Source organism: Rosa chinensis, chromosome 6 (genome assembly GCF_002994745.2).
Source record: "Rosa chinensis cultivar Old Blush chromosome 6, RchiOBHm-V2, whole genome shotgun sequence".
Taxonomy (NCBI): domain Eukaryota; kingdom Viridiplantae; phylum Streptophyta; class Magnoliopsida; order Rosales; family Rosaceae; genus Rosa; species Rosa chinensis.
Window position 1 is genome coordinate 53,173,128 of NC_037093.1, and position 15,723 is coordinate 53,188,850.

The window sequence follows — 15,723 nt, forward strand, 5'->3', positions numbered from 1 at the left end:
GAGGAGGCATTGTGGTTGTAGAGACAGCAAGGTCAAGAGGCAGATCTGCGAGTCTCCCAACCAGATTTGTCTGGATCCGGTGGTTCTCTGATTGAAGAGAGATGGTGTGGTGGAAAGGCTAGCCGCCGGAGGACCTGATGCCACTGGCTGCAGTGATGGCCTGGCAAAGTGATTGGTCTTCTGTTTACTTAGTTCGGGTTTGGGCTTGGGCTCAATTTGAGTAAGAAGATTTCAAAGAACAGCATGAAGACCAACATGTTGCTGAGGTTGTTAGTTGCTATATTTTAGTTTTTTGCTATTAAGACACATTTAGATGCAAGTCTTTTGTAGGTAGGGGTAAGCTTTGCTAAGATGTTTCTAGTTGTTATTTGTACCACAATTGCGTGCCGACAAATTAGACTAGATGAATGATTTTTTAATTTATTTAGGAAACAAGGTTGTTCTTGCTTAGTTAGGCTTGCTCCATGCGAGCGTCCATTTAGACTTTAATGAGTTTAATATTAGCTTAGATAGGTTATCTGGTTTTATTAGATTTTTTGTCTAAGTACATATTAGACTCTGAATTGTTTGTGACTAGACTTGTAAATGGACCGGATTTTGATCCGGACCCACTCCAGATCCGTGGCTATTGGATGGGTTTGGATCGAAAATTTTGATCTGTTGATCCGTTAATGATTCAAATCCGTTAACCTGTTTATTTAACGGATCAAATACAGATTTAGGTCGATCCGATCCGTTAATGATCCGGCCCGTTTTTGTAATAATAAAATATTATTTTTTTATTAATATAATATTATTTTTTTAAAATATAAAATATAAAATATAAAATATAAAATATGAAGAATTTCTAATATAATTTTTTTGTAGAAATCTAAGGGACAGTCCATCACCCAAGATTCCAAGAAGCATTGAGAATTTTGATAATGTAATTCTACTTTTGGTGATACTCTTCATGTTGTTTTAATATTTTATTAATATTTTATGGAGTATCATGATATAAATTTAATATTACTATTTAAAATTTTAAAATATTTGAAATTATAAACGGGTCGGATTAGCGGATCGGGTATCCGTTAATCTGGCAGATACGGATTTGGATCGAGTTATTAATGATTTGCCTGGTTAACGGAGCGAGTTTGGATCAAATTTTTTTTTAAGTAAACGGATTTGGATTTAGGTTGATCCGATCCAAATCCAGTCAATTTACAGGTCTATTTGTGACTTTGATATCTAATAATATCAATGCCTATTAAAAAAAAATAAGACTCTAACAGTGGGTTTTGTCGGTGGGCAAGAAGTGCCGTTGTTGAGAGGGGAGTCGATTACTTGTGTGAAGGAAGTGGATTCTGAATGGAATATTATCGTTTGTTTTGGTGATCGATCACTCACTACTGTATATAATAGTTGGAGAAATAATGAGACGACTCCCATGTACTCCTACTAGTAAGAGCAGTGACAGTGTCATGTGTGGTGAGAGTTTAGATTCGTTTCATTGTGTGCCATTTTTAAGATCATGATGATGATGAGGAAATAGACTCGGCGCCAACACCATTTATTTACATAATTGATAGCTGCTTTGAACAAGTTGTCTCCAATCATACATTGTTTTCTTTGCTAAAAAAAGAATCATACATTTTTGTAGCATTTCTTTTATCTTTTTCTTTGCTGTTTCTGATGTCATCATGATGATTGATGTAAGGTCGGGTAAAACCAAAAACTATTTGGAATGAAGTTAATATCGCCTGGAAAACAATCTGAGCAAGCCCCTTTTTTCAGCTTGCATGTTTCATGTCCTTCGCAGGCTTTGGGCTCTAAATTACAATAGAGATCTTACAAAGTTACAAAAGACACACTTTTTTTTTTTGGGTCGATAATGAGAATTCATTAAGCCACAAGGGCAAGCAAAGAGGAATGCAACCAAGAAAGCAACACTCAAGAAAAACAAAAGACACACTTGGTGCATCAAAAATGCTAATGGTGAGAGTGGACTTTTGACTTTTTTGATGACTATATATGTAACTCAAAAATCGACATTTTCTAAATTATCAACGATCAGTCCTGTAAAAGAACATTAAAAACAAAAACCGGTTAGTCATAAAATATGCACAAAAAATTATATAAAATGAAAATGAAAATTATAGTAATTGCTATGATGTTTGGTCATAATGAACATGTCCTAGGACTCCTAGCACACGAGATGCATGCAAAAATTACTAGATATATATAGATAAGCCATGCATTATCAATGGGTTAAAGAGGAGCTATATACCTTGTAACTCCGCTGCGGCACCTTCTTAAATGTAGCCCACACCAGATCAACGTACAACGGAAACTGCGCTATGGCGAAAAATGACACCGGCAAACACGTTATTGCATATACCGGAAACGCCGCCTATTTCAGCTCATCTTTCAGCACGAAGAAGTGTCTGGCGCAAAAAGATACCAGCATCGCAGCGATGGACACAAACAGCGACGTCAGGCCAAAAAGGAGCTTCCTCGGCAGCTCTTTCCCAAAGTCCCTATCCTGATATCATGACGTCAGAATGGCCAGGAACATCACCATTGCCGTGACGGAGAAGCAAAGGGCGACGAGGGAGGCGATGCCGAAGACGTCGAAAGCCGGTTGGTTTTCGAGGGTGGGCTTTCCGTTTTCCTCTTTTGTGCCGCCGGGGACGTCGGTGGATGCCATGACGAAGGCGACGGTGGCGATGAGGCGGCGACGATGGAGCAGGACTGGGAGGTGTTGGTCAGCCAATTGCCGCAGTCTTTGACGAACTGGGTGTGGGTTTTAGTGAAGATGTCCCTTGCGGTTTGGATTTCCTTGTTGTAGCGGACGAAGAAGTGGAACGGCATTGAGTTTTTCACGAACTGCACACGAAGTGTCCGACGTAAGTACTCAATGAGTTTTAAGTTTTGTTTTTCTTTCATTTCGGTAGTGTTCGTTTAATCAACCGATACATCAATAGACTAGTTATATAAAGTAGACTAGTTTGAGATCAAGCTATGTTAGTTTATCTATGTATAGAATCATATTACTGTTTAAGTATGAGATATTTTGAGAGAGATTGATGAGAGAATTGTATTTTTATTATTGAGAATAGGAGCCCTATATATAGGGATTACAAAGTGCATGTTCTAATGTTACAAGGAAAACTAATCCGAGTAGGACTATGAATTCTAGAACCTTATCTCCTATTACAACCATGAAACTAATCCTAATTTGAATAGGCACACAAAACTGATTTTCCTTCAACACTTCCCCTTGTGCCGTTCAAACTTGGTGGTGACGCTTCGTCCGTTGCCTCGTTAAAAACCTTGCTCGAGTGAAAAACCCTGTGGGATAAAAACAAGCTCGAGGAGGAGAAAGAGTACAACACGTCCTTCACTTCTTTGAGATCGAACATGTAGACATCATAACTCCCCCTGATTGCTACAATCATGGGAGTTCGGATAACTTTCTCAATCCGATGCTCTTCACATGTTTCTTGAAGGTGGATTTAGGTAACGACTTAGTGAATAAGTCCGCTACATTATCCTCTGATCGGATTTGATTCATTTCAATCTTTAGAAGTGATTGTTGTTGCTGATTATAAAAGAACTTAGGCGATATATGCTTGGTGTTGTCGCCCTTGATGAAACCTAATTTCATTTGCTCAATACAAGCTGTATTATCCTCATAAATACATGTAGGTTCATCCGTGGTAGACTTCAAACCACAACTTTCTTGAATATGTCTAATTACAGACCTTAGGCATATACATTCACGCACAGCTTCATGTAGAGCAATAATCTCTGCATGATTTGAGGAAGTAGCAACAATGGTCTATTTTGTAGACCTCCAAGATATCGCAGTGCTTCCCTTGGTAAAGACATAACCTGTTTGGGAGCTACCTTTGTGAGGGTCAGAGAGGTACCCTGCATCAGCAAAACCCATCAAAATATTATTGTCGTTTTGATGGAGTGGAGGAGGGTGAGGCCGGCCACCCTTGGTGGTGGCCGCGGCAATGTTGCTGGCCATGGCGTTTTGGATGATGGCTCTTGAGCCAATTTGGTTCGATCTCATCCTTCCGTCATTCCTTTTCTCTTTGTAGGGATAGAATAGGCCCATATCAATCGTACCTCTTAGGTATCGAAAGATTGTCTTTACACCAATCCAATGGCGGCTTGTTAGCGCAGAGCTATGTCGAGCTAACAAGTTCACTGCAAAGGAGATGTCTGGTCTTGTGCATTGAGCTAAGTACAATAATGCACCTATTGCACTTAAATAGGGTACTTCGGCCTCTAATGATTCTTCGTCCTCATCCTTTGGACGAAACGGATCTTTTCCGGGCTCAAGACTATGACCAATCATGGGAGTACTCATAGGCTTTGCTTTATCTTCATTAAAGCGCCTTAGAATTTTCTGAGTATATGCAGACTGATTGATCAAAATTCCATCACTACGGTGCTCGAGTTCTAAACCGAGACAAAACTGTGTTTTTCCAAGATCTTTCATCTCAAATTCGGATTTCAAATATTTAGTAGTTTCCTTTAACTCATCTAGAGTTCCAATTAGGTTCATGTCATTGACATAAACTGCTATGATTGCAAATCCAGAACTTGTTATTTTAATGAACACGCATGGGCATATTTCATTATTAATATATCCTTCCCCAATCAAGTAGTCACTTAGACGGTTATACCACATCCATCCGGATTGTTTTAATCCATATAGTGAGCGTTTTAATCTTATTTAAAACGCGCTCCGTGGTTTAGAGCCACTTGACTTGGGTAATTGAAGTCCATCTGGAACCTTCATATATATCTCTGAATCTAGATCCCCATAGAGATGTAACCACATCCATAAGCTGCATGTCAAGTTTTTCGGAAACTACCAAACTGACAAGGTAGCGGAACGTTATAACGTCCATTACGGGAGAATACGTCTCCTCGTAGTCGATTCCAGGGTGTTGTGAGAAACCTTGCGCCACGAGGCGGGCTTTATATCTAACCACCTCATTTTTCTCATTACGCTTTCTAACAAAGACCCATTTATGACCAACAAGTTTTACATTTGAGGGTGTCTGCGTTATAGGCCCAAATACCTGTCTCTTTACTAGTGAATCCAATTCAGCCTGGATCGCATCTTTCCATTTAGGCCAATCCGCCCTTCATTGACATTCTTCGACAGAGCGAGATTCGATATCATCATATTCTATGATTCCTTTTGCAACATGATATGCAAATGCATCATCAATAGCCATAGAATTTCTATCCATCATCTCATGTACACTAGTGTAATTCATGGAGATCTCTCTATTCTCTAGAATTGGTTCTGCCATTGGAGCGTCCCCCAATGACGTCTCTTAGACATAACCATAATCTCGAATATCCTCATGAGATGGATTATTTACGTCGATGATTAATGGATTATTTTGTGCCAAACTCGCTTTCTTTCTTGGGCGAGAATCCATCGAACCTATAGGCCTCCTGCGCTTCCTGGCAGGAGCTGTAGGCCTAGCCACAACGTCACCAAGGGTGGGGACGTTGGCGCCATACTCATGTACTCTTGAGGTGGCGTCATGTCCTCTAATTTTAAGGACATCAATCCTTGCATGCACGTTTGCAGCAGGTATGTGTGATCTCGTCACTTTAGCGATATCAGAAAAAGCATCAGGCATCGATTCTGCTACGTTATGAAGATCGAGAATTCTCCGCACTTCAATTTCGGACTGTACGGTTCGGGGATCAAGATGGGACAGAGTGAGGACAGACCACGACAATTCCTGTCGTTCCTGTTGAACATTGATGTTCTTATCTCCCCCTAACGACGGGAAGACTATCTCATCGAAGTGACAATCCGCAAACCTAGCGGTAAAGAGATCGCCTGTCAAGGGTTCTAAATAGCGGACAATCGTTGGAGAATCATATCCAACGTAAATGCCTAATCGTCGTTGATGACCCATTTTGGTGCGCTGTGGCGGCACAATTGGCACATAAACCACACACCCAAATATGCGTAAGTGTGAGACATTAGGCTCATACCCAGTCACCATCTGGGATGCAGAAAAGGGTTGAGTGACAGTGGGCCTCAGACGAATAAGCACAGCTGCATGCAATATTGCATAGCCCCAAGCAGAAATAGGGAGATTGGTGCGCATTACCAATGCCCTAGCGACCATTTCTAGTAGTTTAATGGCAGCTTCTGCGAGACCATTTTGGGTGTGAACATAAGGAACATGATGTTCAACTTCAATCCCAACTTCAATCCCAATCATCAAAAGTTTTTGATGTAAACTCTTCAGCATTGTCTGATCTTATAGACTTAATAGGATGATCAGGGTGGTGAGCCCTTAACTTAATAATTTGGGATAGGAGTTTAGTAAATGCAACGTTCCTTGTGGACAATAGCATGACATGTGACTAGCGTGTCGATGCATCAACCAACATCATAAAATATCTAAATGGTCTGCATGGTGGTTGAATAGGTCCACAAATATCACCTTGGATTCTCTGCAAAAATGGTATATTTTCTTTAGTGTCCTTTGCATAGGATAGTCTCGATCCTAATTTTGCCAAAGAGCAAGCTTTGCAGAACGAATGATGGGCTTTAGAAACAACCAAGGAGGATTTTGGTTGAGCCACGAAGTCACAATTGACTTGAGAAGTAAAATTTGGAGACAAAAGAGCCTTGGTGGTGTCAATGCCACCCTGAGGCCGCAGGGGGAAGGCGATGCCTGCCAAGAATGGCCGGTTTTGGGGGTGAACAGCGCCGTGAGGCGCAGGGGCTCTTTCGGAGTCCAAAATCCTATTTTTACTTCTTTTCGTTCTGAAAAATGTATGTCCGTGTGAAGTCCTCAATATACGGATCATCATATCGCGACCTGGGTGTCCCAAACGGTCATGCCAAAGCCTATATATGTCAGAATCCCATAAATCATCTCTCATGACATGGTTAGATTCAATGACTCGAATAGTGGTTGCATACAACCCACTAGAGCGACACATAAGTTTCTCTAATACTCGTTTATGTCCGTAGTCATTAGAGGTGATGCAAAGGAACTCTTGTCCATTCTCACCATGTATTTCCACATGAAAACCATTGGCTCTTATATCTTTAAAGCTCAATAGGGTTCTTTCAGCCCTAGGAGCGTAGAGAGCTTCAGTGACATTAATGATTGTGCCATGTGGCAACAAGAATTGAGCTGGTCCTCGACCATGAATGAATTTAGATGACCCTGCCATCGTAGTCACTAAAGATCGAGTAGGCATCATCTCAAGAAATAACTGCCTATTTCGAAGTATGGTGTGCGTAGTAGCACTATCCACGAGGCATTCTAGCTCTCTGGGAAACATACTTGAATGAATAAAGTTCGAATCAAAATCGACACTTTATTTCAATGAAAGCTAATGAGTACGTCAAAGTTTGTAAATTTAATCCAAAAAGGATAATCAATCTTAGACAAGTAGTAGTTACCCAATCTGTTTGGTAATTCCAATTTGGTTGTGACCAGGTAAGGTAAGGCGAGATTTTGGTGGAGCGTTGCTCACTTTAAAACCGTTCTCTCAGTTCAAACTTTTCCAAGACATCACAATTACTCTTGAGTATGCCTATTGAGAAAGAGTTATAACCACTGTCTTTGTTGATAGTTTCCAAATTTTTTGGATTTGGATTGAAACCAATGATGTTTATATGGTCAAATTTTTTATGCTTACGAACGCTCTTAGTCCGTAACCTACGAACGCTCTTAGTTTGTATGTAGCGTGAATCCCCACGATTTCGCTTTTAGCAAATCGAACCCACGTTACAGAAATGTGGGATGTAGAAGAAGGGATTTTGTAAGTCCCCGAAGAAAAGTAAATTTAAATTTCAAAAATGGGAACAACTTACTTGTGAAAACTTACTCATGAATTTCGGAACTTGAAATTCTCAATACACGCGCGTGTTGATGCAGGCGTGTAGGATTGCAGGCGTGCTATCGATCCTGGGTCGGGGATTGCAAACTATCTTTCAATCCCTGCTGTGTGGCCGATACAGGTCTGACAGAGGTAAGCCGAGGAGCTGGCAGACGGATGCGTGCGCAAGGGCGAGTAGGCGCTGCAGGGGCAGGCATGCAGATGAGGTTAGCATGGGCAAGGAGCTGCTGCAGTGATGCTTGAAGGTGGCAGCGGCAGTTTTCAAGGATTTTTGTTGAAATTCGGAGCAGATTTGCCTCTTGGACAGCTTTCACTTCGATTGGTGTACATGTCTCAAAATAACTCTGATAAGCCTGAAATTAGGAGGTCAGATAGAAGAGACAGAGACAAACAACTTTGATGAAGGAAGGATTTTGATCTGAGGTCCCTATCAAGACGTTTCGGGGCTTGCAAGAAGGCTGATCTGCACAGTAACTAGCGTCTTGCTGTGCTGCAGGGGTAGTAGGCGGCACACGGGTGCGTAAGGGCTGCAGGGGGAAGCAGGTGGTCAGGCTTGCGCGGGCTAGGTGCAGTGGTGATGAAGAAAATTTTCTGGTTTTTTGTTTTTGTTTTGTGGTTAGAGCTCGTGCTGATAACGTGTTTAAGTATGAGATATTTTGAGAGAGATTGATGAGAGAATTGTATTTTTATTATTGAGAATAGGATCCCTATATATAGGGATTACAAAGTGCATGTTCTAATGTTACAAGGAAAACTAATCCGAATAAGACTAGGAATTCTAGAACCTTCTCTCCTATTACAACCATGAAACTAATCCTAGTTTGAATAGGCACACAAAACTGATTTTCCTTCAACAATTACCTCTTTATTGAACTAGTCTACTTGTTGTATCAATAATATTACAAGAGTAGTAATCCAATTCACCAAATGTTCACAAAATTATTTTTTCATCTACAAATTTAGAAGCATTTTATTATTTCGAACAAGTGAGATAATAAAAACACAGAATAATGAAGACCGTACGAAAGATCGGTTTGAATACTTGTTACCTCATACCACTCGAATTCCCATTGCATTTGCAAGGCAGCACCGGGAATTAGCCAAGGCTTGTAATCCCCCAACTTTGCTGCAAGGTGTAATGCACTATTGCCATCATTATCCACTTTGCAGAAAATGCTTTCTTTCATGATCTTTCTCTTTAGCAAGAGTTGATACACATAGGGTTGCCTGTGCTCCACAGCCACCAGAACTATATTCTTTTTCTGTGCATTAAGGTCATGTATGGCCACTGGAAAAAGGTCTAGGATCTTCTCGACCATTTCAGTCTCGCCATTCTTTGCAGCAATCAATATCGGTGTTTCCTTCTTTTCCATCTCAGGGCTTTTCTTCTCTGTCGACACTTCTGGCGGCAATGACCCTATGTACATAGTTACATAATTTGATTACCGGCCACTATAGCCATTTAACGAAGTGACAATCTGACCTAGACAAACTGAGTTTGGTCATAAGAAAAGTTTTTCCCTTTTTGTTCCTTTTATGAACAATTGATTAATCATTGACAGAGACTACAGCAAAGTAATTACCTTCTCCAATGACTCCTTTTTGGTCTTAACCAATGGTTCCGTTGTTTCCGTTGTTTCCTTTGTTTTCGTTTTGTTGGTGATCAGTAGTACTAGGTTCAATGCTTCCAAGGGTGATACGGTCGCCACCATCAGAAATTTTTTAAGGACTTGTTTCATCAGTTGTTGCTGCCTGCCATACCACTGTCTTCATATTCATACATCGAAGCACTTTTTAGTAGCTTGTCCATGATCTGAACAGCCCATGTGTGCTTTTCTTTCTTGTTCCTTATTTTCCATATCTCCATAGACCCTTCAAATATCAAAGGAAAAAGTATATATCTTGTAAGCAATTACATGATCGACTTTTACAGACATATACTCAACTTAATGTAAGGAAATATTGGTGTAGACTCATCACCAAGATACCATAAGATGGGAATGTTGCCATACCAAGTCCAAGAACAATCAGCATTGCCTTTGATAAAAGCTTGACAAGTTGACATAATCAAAGCAGGCATTGTAATGACCTGGATTTCCTCCTTTAGGTTCAGGTTTCTCTGGATCTACATAATAGGCATTGTAATGACCTGGATTTCCTCCTTTAGGTTCAGGGTTCTTTGGATCTGTAGATCCTTTTCCTACATGAATATATATTCGTTTAGTCGACTTCTTTACGAGTAACTACAAAAGAGTAGTACGGTACTTTAATACAGAATAATCATCCTCTGCTTATATAGAATCCATAGGTGCTTGAAGTTCAAATTGATTTAATTAATTTACATACCTAATGCTTGAGCCATCTTCCAGATCACTAGCAAGAAGTTGATGCAGGTTTTGTAGTTTTCTGGGTATTTTGGAGCCTTTTCAGAGTTAATTGTATTAATTACCCGCTCACGGAAGTGATGTTCTTCTTCCACCTTCAGCTCATCGACCAATATACCTTTGAGATACCATACAGAAGATTGATAAGCGGTTAACTTAATACACCAGATCTGGAATCGTTTGATCGATCACTCTATAGTTAATTTGTACTTAACAGTGGTAAATGATTATGCTCCAAGGTCTAAGGTGGCTACCACTTTTGAAAGCGGAAGGCTTACCAGCCAGCAGATGGAGAGGGGAAAACCCAGCTTCATTAACATAATTAACTAGATCTTTATACAGAGCTATTATCTGAAATGCCAAATCTGTGAACCACAATTCAGTTTGTTATTTCATATCATTAGAGTAATAGAGTTCATATAGTCATAAATGAAAGGGATCAAATTAAGTGCTTATAATTACCATAGTCCCCAGCAATTGCACAATGCAAGATAGTCTCCCCATCACCCCTCCTACAGTAATTGTAGTTTGGATGAGGCTTGTCAGGAGTACTACAAATGTAGTGGAGACACAAGAAGGCATCTTTTTTACCATGGAGAGCAGCCAAGAAGAGAGGGGTCTCTTGTTAGGATGTGATGAGAATTAATTAGGAAAGGTAAGTCCTAGTTGGACTTGGTTAGTCTTCCTAATTGGACATGGTTGATGTCAAGTTTATTCCTATCAGGAATAGGATCTTTTCTCCTGTACAAAAAGGTTTGGTTTTCCTACTACCAATTGGATTATAATTGGGGTGCCTATATATAGAGGGCATGGGTAGTAAACCAAGGTATGGTCGGTGCATGCGATCATCAACAAGAGAGTGTATATCTCTTGGGTAAGGGAGCAGAGATGTCAAGAGTGAATACAGCTCTTGGGTGAGAGTGAGTTCTTGGGAAATTCTATGAGTGTGGGTGTACAAGGGTTATGGGTTTGGGTTATGGTGATTTAGCTCAATGTATCTTGTACTGTAATTATTCTCATAGTGAAGAACAGGTATCTCTCGGGAGGACGTAGGCATAGATTTATGCTGAACCTCGTTAAATCTCGGTGTTCTCTTGTTGCTTGTCTTGTGGTTTGTTATTTTTCTATCAGTCTACTCTGTGAGCCTTGACGGGAAGGATTCTAATTTCCTTAACATCTCTTTATCTTTGTTGAGAATACCAACCAAAGAAGCACGACCTTTGGCAATGCATTCGCACATTCTCACATTCCCCTGTGCTGCAGCCAAATGGAGAGGGGTGTTCCCTCGCTCATTTTGGATTTCCAGCGCCAGCTCCTTTTTGGAAACCAGCTTTACTAGTTTCTCAACAAGTTCCTCTTGGCCGTCCGACACTGCTATGTGCAATGCTGTGTCACCTGACTTGGTGATCCTTGCCTTGTGAGCCCGCTCGTTTTGCCTATATGCTCGGACAACTTCTTCCTATTGGCTTTTCATGGCTGTCTGGAACAAGTATTTCTTGATGCTCTCACTGTCCATGTTCTCAATGTCCATGCCGGTCATGGTATTTCTGACAGAAGACATTTCTTCCCTTCGAGGTAGCTATAAGTGGAAGTGGCAACTAATACTGACGTTTGTGCATATATTTATCAACACAAAAAGGACTGAAAGAATAGTATTCAGTATGCATCTTATGGGGCCGGCCTATCAGACTTGCATCCCAAGTAAGTTTTATATTCCTGTTCCAATGCATTTCATGCTAGAATCTCATCATTACGCCTTTTCTTTGTCAGCTAATTTTTATCGTTAGACAATTGCTATGTGATTGGTTAATTACCAATTAACAGATATATAACAACAGAACATCAATCACTCTAAAAGTCCCTAATCTCATCTTCATGATAAGAAACAGAAAAAGCATATTGTACTCTTGCATGTGATTCATGACTCCATGAGGGGAACAGCTGCTGCAGGCTGTAGCCGGCGAAGAAGGCAAAGGATTTTTTTTTTTTTTTTTGATCGAAGAAGAAAGCAAAGGTTGGCAAATTCTCTCTTTAGTTCCGTACCCTTTTACTCTGGCTGGTTATTTATCTCTATCCTTTACACTTCATTACGTGGCAAACTCCTCTTTATTCCATTCTTTTGCCACCCTTTACACTTCCTTACTCTTAATTACTAGCGCGACACACATGTTAATTACAATTTTTCTTCATACACATAATAATGCAAAATGCACAAAAAACTCATGCCTCAACAGGCTCAAAGCTTGAAAACAGTACTGCACGTTTGCTCCTTACGTCTTCTCTATTTCAAAGATGGTGTTAAAATAGGGTGCATAACTGCATACTGATGTATTTATCGATCTATACACACATAATTGCGCAGAATGATGCAATGCAAGCAAACTCTAAACTCGCGATCTTTAGGCTAAAAAAAGAAGAAGCAAACTCTAAACTCTAGCTAGCATTAGTGTATTGTATATAGAATTAGTGGAACTTTTAAAGAAATCTATGGAATTTAAAAGTCTGAGTGTATTCAATATAGACTTTTAATAGTCCATGAAAGTCTTGAGGTATTCAATTAGGATTTTTAAGGACTTCATGAATTCCACCAAAATCTAGGGGTATTCAATTAGAACTTTTAAAAATGAATAAAAGTACAGAGGTATTCAAAGTATCATTCATACTTATGGAATTAGAAAATCATGGATAATCATGGACTTTGTAGTGTTAACTATACATACCAAACTCCAATAATTTTCCAGCCTCCATACCAAAGATTTCAAAAAGTCCATCAAAGTTTCCTATTCAAAAAAAAAAAAAAAAAAAAAGGTCTATCAAAGTTCTTCTCTCTACACACGAAGAAGTTTGTCCTTCATCATCTCTCTTTCTTAATTTTTTGTCTTTTCTCTAATTTTTTATGATATCAACCTTTTTTGATACCCAACATGTTCATTGTAGTTGTTGAATTTGATTTTTGTTTTTTGTTTTTTTTTTTTCAATTGTGATATTTTCGAACCCTAATAGCAATAAAAATGATTTATGAAACTCTAAAACTCAAATATTGTGGTCTAACCCTAAGACCTTGAACCATACTAAATTTTATTTTATTAATTAATTATTCTCATTAATTTGAATTTATATTATGGTTCAAAAAAAGGTTGAACAATTGAATTTCAATTGATTGATTATAGATCAAGACATTGACCAATATTGTTACAATATATGTTAATCGGCGAAAACAAAATTGATGAGAATAATTAACCATAAACATCAATTGATCTATATTGTATATTTATGTTGTTGGGAGATTAGTAATGAGAACAAACTTACTAGACAGACTAACAATCATTTATTTGAGTCAATTTCTATTAGAAGATACTGGAGCATTGAAGAGACAACAAGTTATTATTTTGTTTTGTGTTTGGGCTACATTTGTTTTAATTTTTTTTGTTTTGTTTTATTTTTATTTTTATATTTTATACATCCTAGGAAATCTGTAGAAGTCATTCATAATAAAGTATATAGATTTTCATGAATCAATAAAAGTCTATCGCTAAAATCAATGGTTTTAAGAAATCCATAACAGTCTATCAACTTTTTAAAGAGTCTGTGGACTTTTCAAAAAATCTGTCATTTAAAAAAAGTCTGTACAAATCCAAATACAATACACCCTCCTAGCTAGCATTATAAATGGTAGAGGTAAACATAGCTCAAAAAGTTGCTAGCAGTAAATTTATTAATTTAACAGAATACATATCGATTGGGATTATTATTTGTTAGCGCTTTCATATAATAATGCAATGCGGAAAACACTGACACCTTAACACTTCAAAATTTGAGAGGCTTAAACCTTAAGTGAAGATACTGCACCTTTACGTTTTCCCTACACAAAAGGAAAAAGAGTCATTTATGGGCATTCGGCACGTCATAAATAAGCTGAATTTACAACACGCGTTGCACGCCATAAATGATAAATTTACGGCTTGCCTTGCATACTGTAAATTTCTTCTGATTTAAAAAAAAAAAGATATTAAAATAAAAAATATCAATTAATTTCTGACCAGGAAAACATGTATAACAAAACTAAGAGTAGAACAAAGAAAGGAACACTTCATTGAATGTTAATAATCCACTTCAATTACAAAATCATTTGTAAGTGTATAAGAATACATATATAATAAAAATACCTATTGATCCTAGTCTACAAGAAAACTGCATTCTAGCTTTCAACCTATTCACTAAAACAAACATATGAACTCAATCTGTTGCCAGAAATGATGGAGCCAAACCTATTGCTGTCAACATTGGTGCCACTCCTCTCAATGGGGCTTCAAGCTGCATAACATGATCTTTGAACCTCCTGCAAACACTTACCACTGCATATCGACCAAATCAACAATAAAAGGAATGAGAAAACTCCATTCAGCAATGTTCTTTTAGTCAGACAATTTAGCAACCTTTAAACAAGTCAACTACGAAAGAGGAAATACTAAAACATTTCTCAGTGCCAATTGAATTTGCACCTTATCACAAGAATTGATAAATCTGGCAGTGGGCAACACTAGCACACTAGCTTGCTCCTTTGAAAATGTAGCAGAAGTGCATGCTTCCTTGTCAACATGTACATACACACCCATTGTAAATAGTCAACTTCAACTGATTTTCCAAAACCAGCAACTAGGTTAAATCTTAAAACAATGAACTGTTGAGGAAAAGTATGCACACAGTGAGCGTAAATGTTACCCAACATAATTTCACTCGTATTCATTTAGCGAATAGAGTTTTTATTATTTTGGGTTCGACCCATTCAAGACAGAATGTGTCTCTTAATTATAATCCCTTGTTACAGGGAATACCCCTTTGATTCCATTTATGAAGAAACCAATTGATGGGATGTGTGTTTGTTTGTTTTTGCGGCTGCACCGAGATATTTGAATTGGTTGCCTACGTACCCTTGGAGAGGGATCAAGCCACTCGTAGTTCAAGAGTTCCAATGAGTGAATGACTCATTGGAGGGCTTTGATTTTGGAATTAGAGTAGTGATTGGGACGAATTTGGTTTGAGTGGACCGGGAATTTTATTTTGTGTTTAGGACGTGGTTGCATCTAGATAAATTTGGTTCTAGATTGCCTACATACCCTTTGTGGGATCAAACCACATGTAGTTCTGGCATTTGAGATTTAAATGGGTAGATGACCCATTTATTTTGGATTTGTGTTTGGGAGATTTGAAAGGTTTAGAGCCTTTGAATTTTGCGTGATTTGGGAATGAATTAATTTTCTAGTGCTGGGAGAATTTGACTGGAGTCAGTAATTCATTTGGGACTGGCTGAATTTTACTGGTGGAGTCAGGGATTCTGTTTGGAGTTGCGGTTGCATTTAGTGGGTCGCTAGACTGCCTACATACCCTATGAGGGATCAAACCATTGTAGTTCATCAAATTGGATTTTCGGTTTTGTACAGAC

The 15,723-nt window shown here is 38.7% G+C and overlaps 1 pseudogene; it reads right to left on the bottom strand.

Annotated features, from left to right (window-relative positions):
- Positions 1–2,052: 2,052 nt before the first annotated feature.
- LOC112171557 lies at positions 2,053–11,841 on the bottom strand (annotated as a pseudogene).
- Between the last annotated feature and the right edge of the window lie 3,882 nt (positions 11,842–15,723).